This window comes from Bubalus bubalis, chromosome 6 (genome assembly GCF_019923935.1).
Source record: "Bubalus bubalis isolate 160015118507 breed Murrah chromosome 6, NDDB_SH_1, whole genome shotgun sequence".
NCBI lineage: Eukaryota > Metazoa > Chordata > Mammalia > Artiodactyla > Bovidae > Bubalus > Bubalus bubalis.
The window spans coordinates 54,171,534-54,178,227 of NC_059162.1; positions in this window are offsets into that span (position 1 = coordinate 54,171,534).

Sequence of the window (6,694 nt, forward strand, 5' to 3'; positions counted from 1 at the left end):
CACAAATACTGAGCTGAGTGCTGCAACTACTGAAGCCCATGCATCTACAGCCCTTGTTCCACAACCTGAGAAAGCCACTGCAATGAGAACCACAACAAAGAGTAACCCTCTGCACGCAGCAACTAGAGAAAACGTGAGCTCAGCAGCAAAGATCCAGAGCAGACAAAACTAAACATATACATATATATAATAATAATATATATGTATCAGTTCAGTCGTTCAGTCATGTCTGACCCTTTGAGACCCCATGAATTGCAGCACGCCAGGCCTCCCTGTCCATCACCAAGCCCCGGAGTTCACTCAGACCCACGTCCATCGAGTCAGTGATGCCATCCAGCCATCTCATCCTCTGTCATCCCCTTCTCCTCCTGCCCCCAATCCCTCCCAGCATCAGAGTCTTTTCCAATGAGTCAACTCTTCGCATGAGGTGGCCAAAGTACTGGAGTTTCAGCTTTAGCATTATTCCTTCCAAAGAAATCCCAGGGCTGATCGCCTTCAGAATGGACTGGTTGGATCTCCTTGCAGTCCAAGGGACTCTCAAGAGTCTTCTCCAACACCACAGTTCAAAAGCATCAATTCTTCGGTGCTCAGCCTTCTTCACAGTCCAACTCTCACATCCATACATGACCACAGGAAAAACCATAGCCTTGACTAGATGGACCTTTGTTGGCAAAGTAATGTCTCTGCTTTTTTTTTTTTTTTTAATTTTATTTTATTTTTAAACTTTACATAATTGTATTAGTTTTGCCAAATATCAAAATGAATCCGCCACAGGTATACATGTGTTCCCCACCCTGAACCCTCTTCCCTCCTCCCTCCCCATACCATCCCTCTGGGTCATCCCAGTGCACTAGCCCCAAACATCCAGTATCGTGCATCGAACCTGGACTGGAAACTCGTTTCATACATGATATTTTACATGTTTCAATGCCATTCTCCCAAATCTTCCCACCCTCTCCCTCTCCACAAATCAATGTGTGTGATACATCACATTAACAAATTGAAGAATAAAAATCATACAATCATCTCAATAGAGGCAAAAATCTTTTGATGAAATTCAACATCCATTTATGATAAAAGCTCTCCAGAAAGTGGGCATAGAGAGAAAATACCATATCATAATAAAGGCTATATATGACAAACTTCACAGCTAATATTATATTCATGGTGAAAAGCTGAAAGCATTTCCTCTAAGATCAGAAACAAGACAAGGATGTTCATTCTCACCACTTTTATTCAACATACGTTTAGAAAACAAACTTATGGTTACCAAAGGGAAAGGTGGGGGAGGGACAAATTAGGAGTTTGGGACTAACATATACACACTACTGTATACAAAATTGATGATCAACAAGGACCTATTGTATAATACAGGGAATTTTACTCAATGTTCTGTAGTGACCTATTTGGGAAAAGAATCTGAAAAAGAATAGATATGTATATATGTATAACTGACTTTCTTTACTGTATACCTGAAATTAATACAATATTGTCAATCAACTATACTCCAAAATAAAGAAAAGTGAAAGTGTTATTCACTCAGTCATGTCTGACTCTTTGCAACACCATGGACTGTAGCCTGCCAGGCTTCTCTGTCCATGGGATTTTTCAGGCAAGAATACTGGAGTGGGTTGCCATTCCCTTCTCCAGGGGATCTTCCTGACCCAGGGATTGAACCCAGGTCTCCTACATTGCAGGTGGATTCTTTACTGTCTGAGCCACCAGGGAAGCCCAATATAGAATAAACATTAATTTTAAAAAGAAAATATTGTCAGTATCAAAAGTCTCTTGTAATTCTTTTTATTTCTACTCAGAATAATATTAAATAAAGAACTGCAGGACTTCTCTGATGGCCCAGTGGCTACGATTCCACACTCCCAATGCAGGGGGTGGGCCTAGGTTCTATCTCTGATCATGGAACTTAATCCCACATGCTACAACTAAAAAGTTTCCAAGTAGCAACTCTTCAACTACAGATCCCCTGTGCCAAAATGAAGATCAAAGATCCCAAGAGCTGCAACAAAGTCCTGGCACAGTCTTATAAATAAATATGTAAGAAAGTAAATATTAAAAAAAAACTGGTATCAGAATAAAATCCAACATCATCATTAAAATGATGATAAGACAAATCTAACTTCTAAGGTTACTGCCTCTTGTATGATATACTTATTTCACAGAGACAAGGGTTTCTTTGGGGTCATAGAACCACGAAGCTAAATCTAATATGAGATGATAATGGTGATGATGAAGACAATGACAGTAACAAATACAGTAGTAGAAGGGCTCACATTCATGAAGTCATGTTTGAACAGAATGGGATGGATTTCCCACATTTTGTTCTACCAGGTCAAACACTCAAATGCTGTAAACCAAACTCAAATGTAGACCTGACTGATAAAGTGCATGTACTTTTCAACATGATTGCATTTAGTTATTCAGTAAACAGGTATTGACTGCTGACCATGTTCTGGACACTGTGAAAGCATTGGGGAAGGCAGCAGGAATACTATGGTCAGTAAAAGAGCTATGGTCCCCATGTACATACAGTTTTTTTGTTCATAAGTAAGACTTCAACAAATTGGCATCCCAACAAGTGTAATATTTCAATTTCTGATAAGCACTGAAAAGGACTAGGATGGATGAGGGTAAAGGGATAACCCAAAGTATATGAGTTGGTTAGAAATGTTTCCCTGAGAAATTCAGTTTATATATATATATATTCTTACTTAGATTCAGAATACATATAATCTTTTTCAGATTCCTTTCCATTATAGTTTATTACAAAATATTGAATATAGTACTCTGTGTTATACAGTAGGATATTATTGTTTATCTGTTTCATATACATTAGTTTACATCTGCTAATCCCAAACTCCTAATTTATTTCTCTTCCTCTGCCTTTCCCCTTCAGTAACCATAGTTTGTTTTCTATGTCTATGAGTCTCTTTCTGTTTTGTAAATAAATTGTATCATTTTTTAGATTCCTCATACAAGTAATATCACATCGTATTTGTCCTTTTTCTGACTTACTTCACTTAGAATGATAATCTCTAGGCCCATCCATGTTGCTGCAAATGGCATTTCATTCTTTTTATAGCTGAGTAATATTCCATTGTGTGTGTATATGTGTGTGTGTGCTCAGTCATGTCTGACTCTCACAAACTGTAGCCCTCCAGGCTCCTCTGTCCATGGGATTTTCCTGGCAAGTGTACTGGAGTGGCTTGTCATTTTCTTTACCAAGGGATCTTCCTGACCCAGGGATAGGACTCACGTTTCTGCATCTCCTGCATAGGCATATGGATTTTTTTTTTACCACTGAGCCACCAGGGAAGTTTATATATATATATAAAAGTTCATATATATGTGGCATAGATATATATGCCACATCTTTATGCATTCCTCTGAGGATGGCTATTTAGATTGCTTCCATGTAAGATGAATTTTTACTAAGAGAAAGTTGAGTCAGGAAAGGAATGAAAGAATGGATTTCCAAGCATATGGAAACTTTGTTCAAAACTCTTCATTGAGCAGCAGTGTGGTACATTTGGTCCTGAATGCAGATCCATGTGGTAGAGATAGTTTGGGTTTAGAGATGGGCAGGCAGGAGCCATATTCTATAGATTCTTGCAGGCCACAGAAGAGACTGGATGTTACACTCACTGAAACAGGAAGCTTTCAACTTTTTAAAACATTTGGACATAAAAATGACATGATTCCTTGAGATGTTGTTGTTGTTTTTTTTTTTTTTTAATTCAGTGTCTACTGAGTGGAGAATTAATTGAAAACAATAAAAAGTAATAAGTCATGACATCGGTCCTGGCAATAGTCCCACCTGCAGCTCACTATGTTGACCAGCCTGTTTTTGTAGAGAATTAAAATATCTAAATGCCTCGCACTTGGTCCTGAGAAGCAACAATAAAAAGGGAAGTGCTGGAACTCTCTTCTTATCACCATGAATTATAGGCATTTCCAGATATTATGCTTTTATTTACCTAGTGTAAATGCTTTCCAGACAGGAAAATAATCCTTCATATCAATTCAAGGCTATGAACAGCATTTGCTGGAACAGAATTGAGATTGAAACTGAAATTAACAAGCAGCTACTTGTATAATAGGCTCAATTCTAGGAAATTAGTGGGTTTTCTGTTCTAGCAAAACAAGAATGTGATTTTTTTAAATATTTTAACTTATACCAGATTGCATTAAAATTGTTCAAAGGGCAATGAAGCCACTGTCCCTGAGCTTGCCTTTGAAGATGGTTTCTAAATACCTTTACTTCCACTGTGCCCACCGGTTTTTCACTGGCTAGAAAAATTTCACAAGCAGCTGCTGCTTGTCTGGAAACATCACCAAAGACTCAGGAGCCCTCAAAATGTAATTCATTTTAAGCTGCATGCCTCTACACTCCTGTAAGACATTTTTCCACATGGTTTTCAGAGCAAGGGTGTCTGTGCACAATTTATAATGCCTCAAATTTTAAATTCAGCCCTCTACTCTCTAGCAGTGTAACGTATGTTACTGGGATAACATGATAAAAAAGATGAAACACACATTTTGTATTTGAACACTTCACCCCAAAATTCTTGATAGGAGGGGAAATGTGTATATTTATAAAAATCTATTCACACGTCTGTTAGAGCAGAGGTGGTAAATAGAAGGATGTAAGTCTTAGCAGAAATGTTTGCTTTAAAACTCAAGGTAGTGAGTAGAGGAAAGCAGACAGAGTAAGAACGGAATGTGGAGTCATCAAGAATGAGATGAGTTTTGGTGGAGTGTAAGGCTTGTATACCCATCAAAGTTGTGATGAGCAAAGAAGTCTTAGGGAAAGAGATGCCTCCTACAGTACATCTTTAATAGAATCTACTATACTCACATATGATTTTTATATAGCCTGCATTTGGGAGTGGAGTTTATAGGAACTGATATTTCCAATTCCACCTCAGAGTGTTCATCATTGTGACTAAAAATTCATGCTACAATAGATCAGACAATGACCCAGTATGGTCTCAGCTTGCCATGGAAAACCAACCAAATGTGATATTGTAGGAATAAAATAGAGTCATTCTTAGTTGATTTTCCCTTTAAGGGATGTATGTTAGGGTCTCTAGAGAAGGATCTGCCACTTTGGTGCCCCAGATGGTGATATCAGGGATACCAGCCAGCAGCAAGGCCCCAGCAACCCCAGAGGCACAAGTCTGGACAAGTAGACACCGAGGAGCAACTCTGCCAGAGGCAGTGGAGAGTGGAAAGTGCTAACCCTCAAGTATAACCAGAGGCAGCTCAGATAAATAAAACTTTAGTTAGTGCTGTTTTCTATAGTGCCACCTATGGGAAAACAAAAGATGGGCTCCTATTTCTAAAGAATCTAAATGTCCACTGACAGAGAAACTGGTAAAGGAGATGTGGTACATAAATAAAATGGAATATCACTCAGCCATAGGAAAGAATGAAATAATGCCATTTGTAGCAACACGGATGAACCTAGAGATTATCACACTAAGTGAAGTAAGTCCCACAAATAAAAATATTATGGTATCACTTATATGTAGAATTTGAAAAAAAGGATACAAATAAACTTATTTACAGAACAAAAACAGACACACAAACTTCAAAAACAAATTTATGGTTACCAAAGGGGACAAGTAGGGGCGATAAATTAGGAGTTTGCAATTAACATATACAGCCTACTATATATACAATAGATAATCAACAAGGATATATAGCACAGGGAATTCTACTCAATATTCTATAATAACTTACATGGGAAAAGAATCTGAAAAAGCATGAATATCTGTGAAAATAAATAGTTTTCTTTAAAAAAAAAAAAAAGTGGAACCAGAGACATACACACGGGCTTTATGCAAAGAATAAAGATGTTCACCACTTCAAATTCATCAGCACAGAACCAATGACTCTTCACTACATGAAGAACAGTAATACTGTATCACACAAAGAAAATGACAGTGCTCCAGGAATTCAGAAAGGCAGTTCAATGAACTCGGGAATAAAATAAATGAACAGAAGGAATACTTTGCCAAAGAGACTGAAACACTAAAAAAGAGTCAAATAGAAATTCTGCCACTGAGGACTCAATAAACAGAATAAAGAGTGTGTTAGAAAATATTAGAATAGAGCAGACCACATGGCAGAGAGAATTAGTCAGTTTGAAGATAGAAATCTAGAAATAATAGATGCAAAAGTAGAAAGAGAATGAAAAAATGAGGAAATTCTGTAAGAAGTATCTGACTCCTTTAGGAAAGGCAGTAGGGTAATGGGTTTCCCAGAAGGGAAAGAGCAGAAGAAGGGAGCAATTTATTTAAAGAAATGATAGCTGAGAACTTCTTAAGCCTGAGCAAGGAACTTGACATTTAAGTTCATGAAGCAAACTGGTTGCTTTGAATATTTGCCTGACTGATGAAAGACGCAGTTGCAAAAATCCATTTGTTGACCATTTAATGACAGATTGTTTTTAAAATTCTTTAAAACTGCTTAGCAGGGTTTATCTATTTAGGAAGATTTTTTTTTTTCACTGAAATTATATAGCAGTTTATTCTGTCAAACTCAGGTTTTCTAAGAAAAAAAATTCTATCAAAATTTCTAAATATTTAGCAAGAGAGGGCCTGAATTGCATAGGATGGCTGCTTCTTTACTTTGGGGTTATAATCACTGTTATTGTAGACTTACTGTGGCTTCT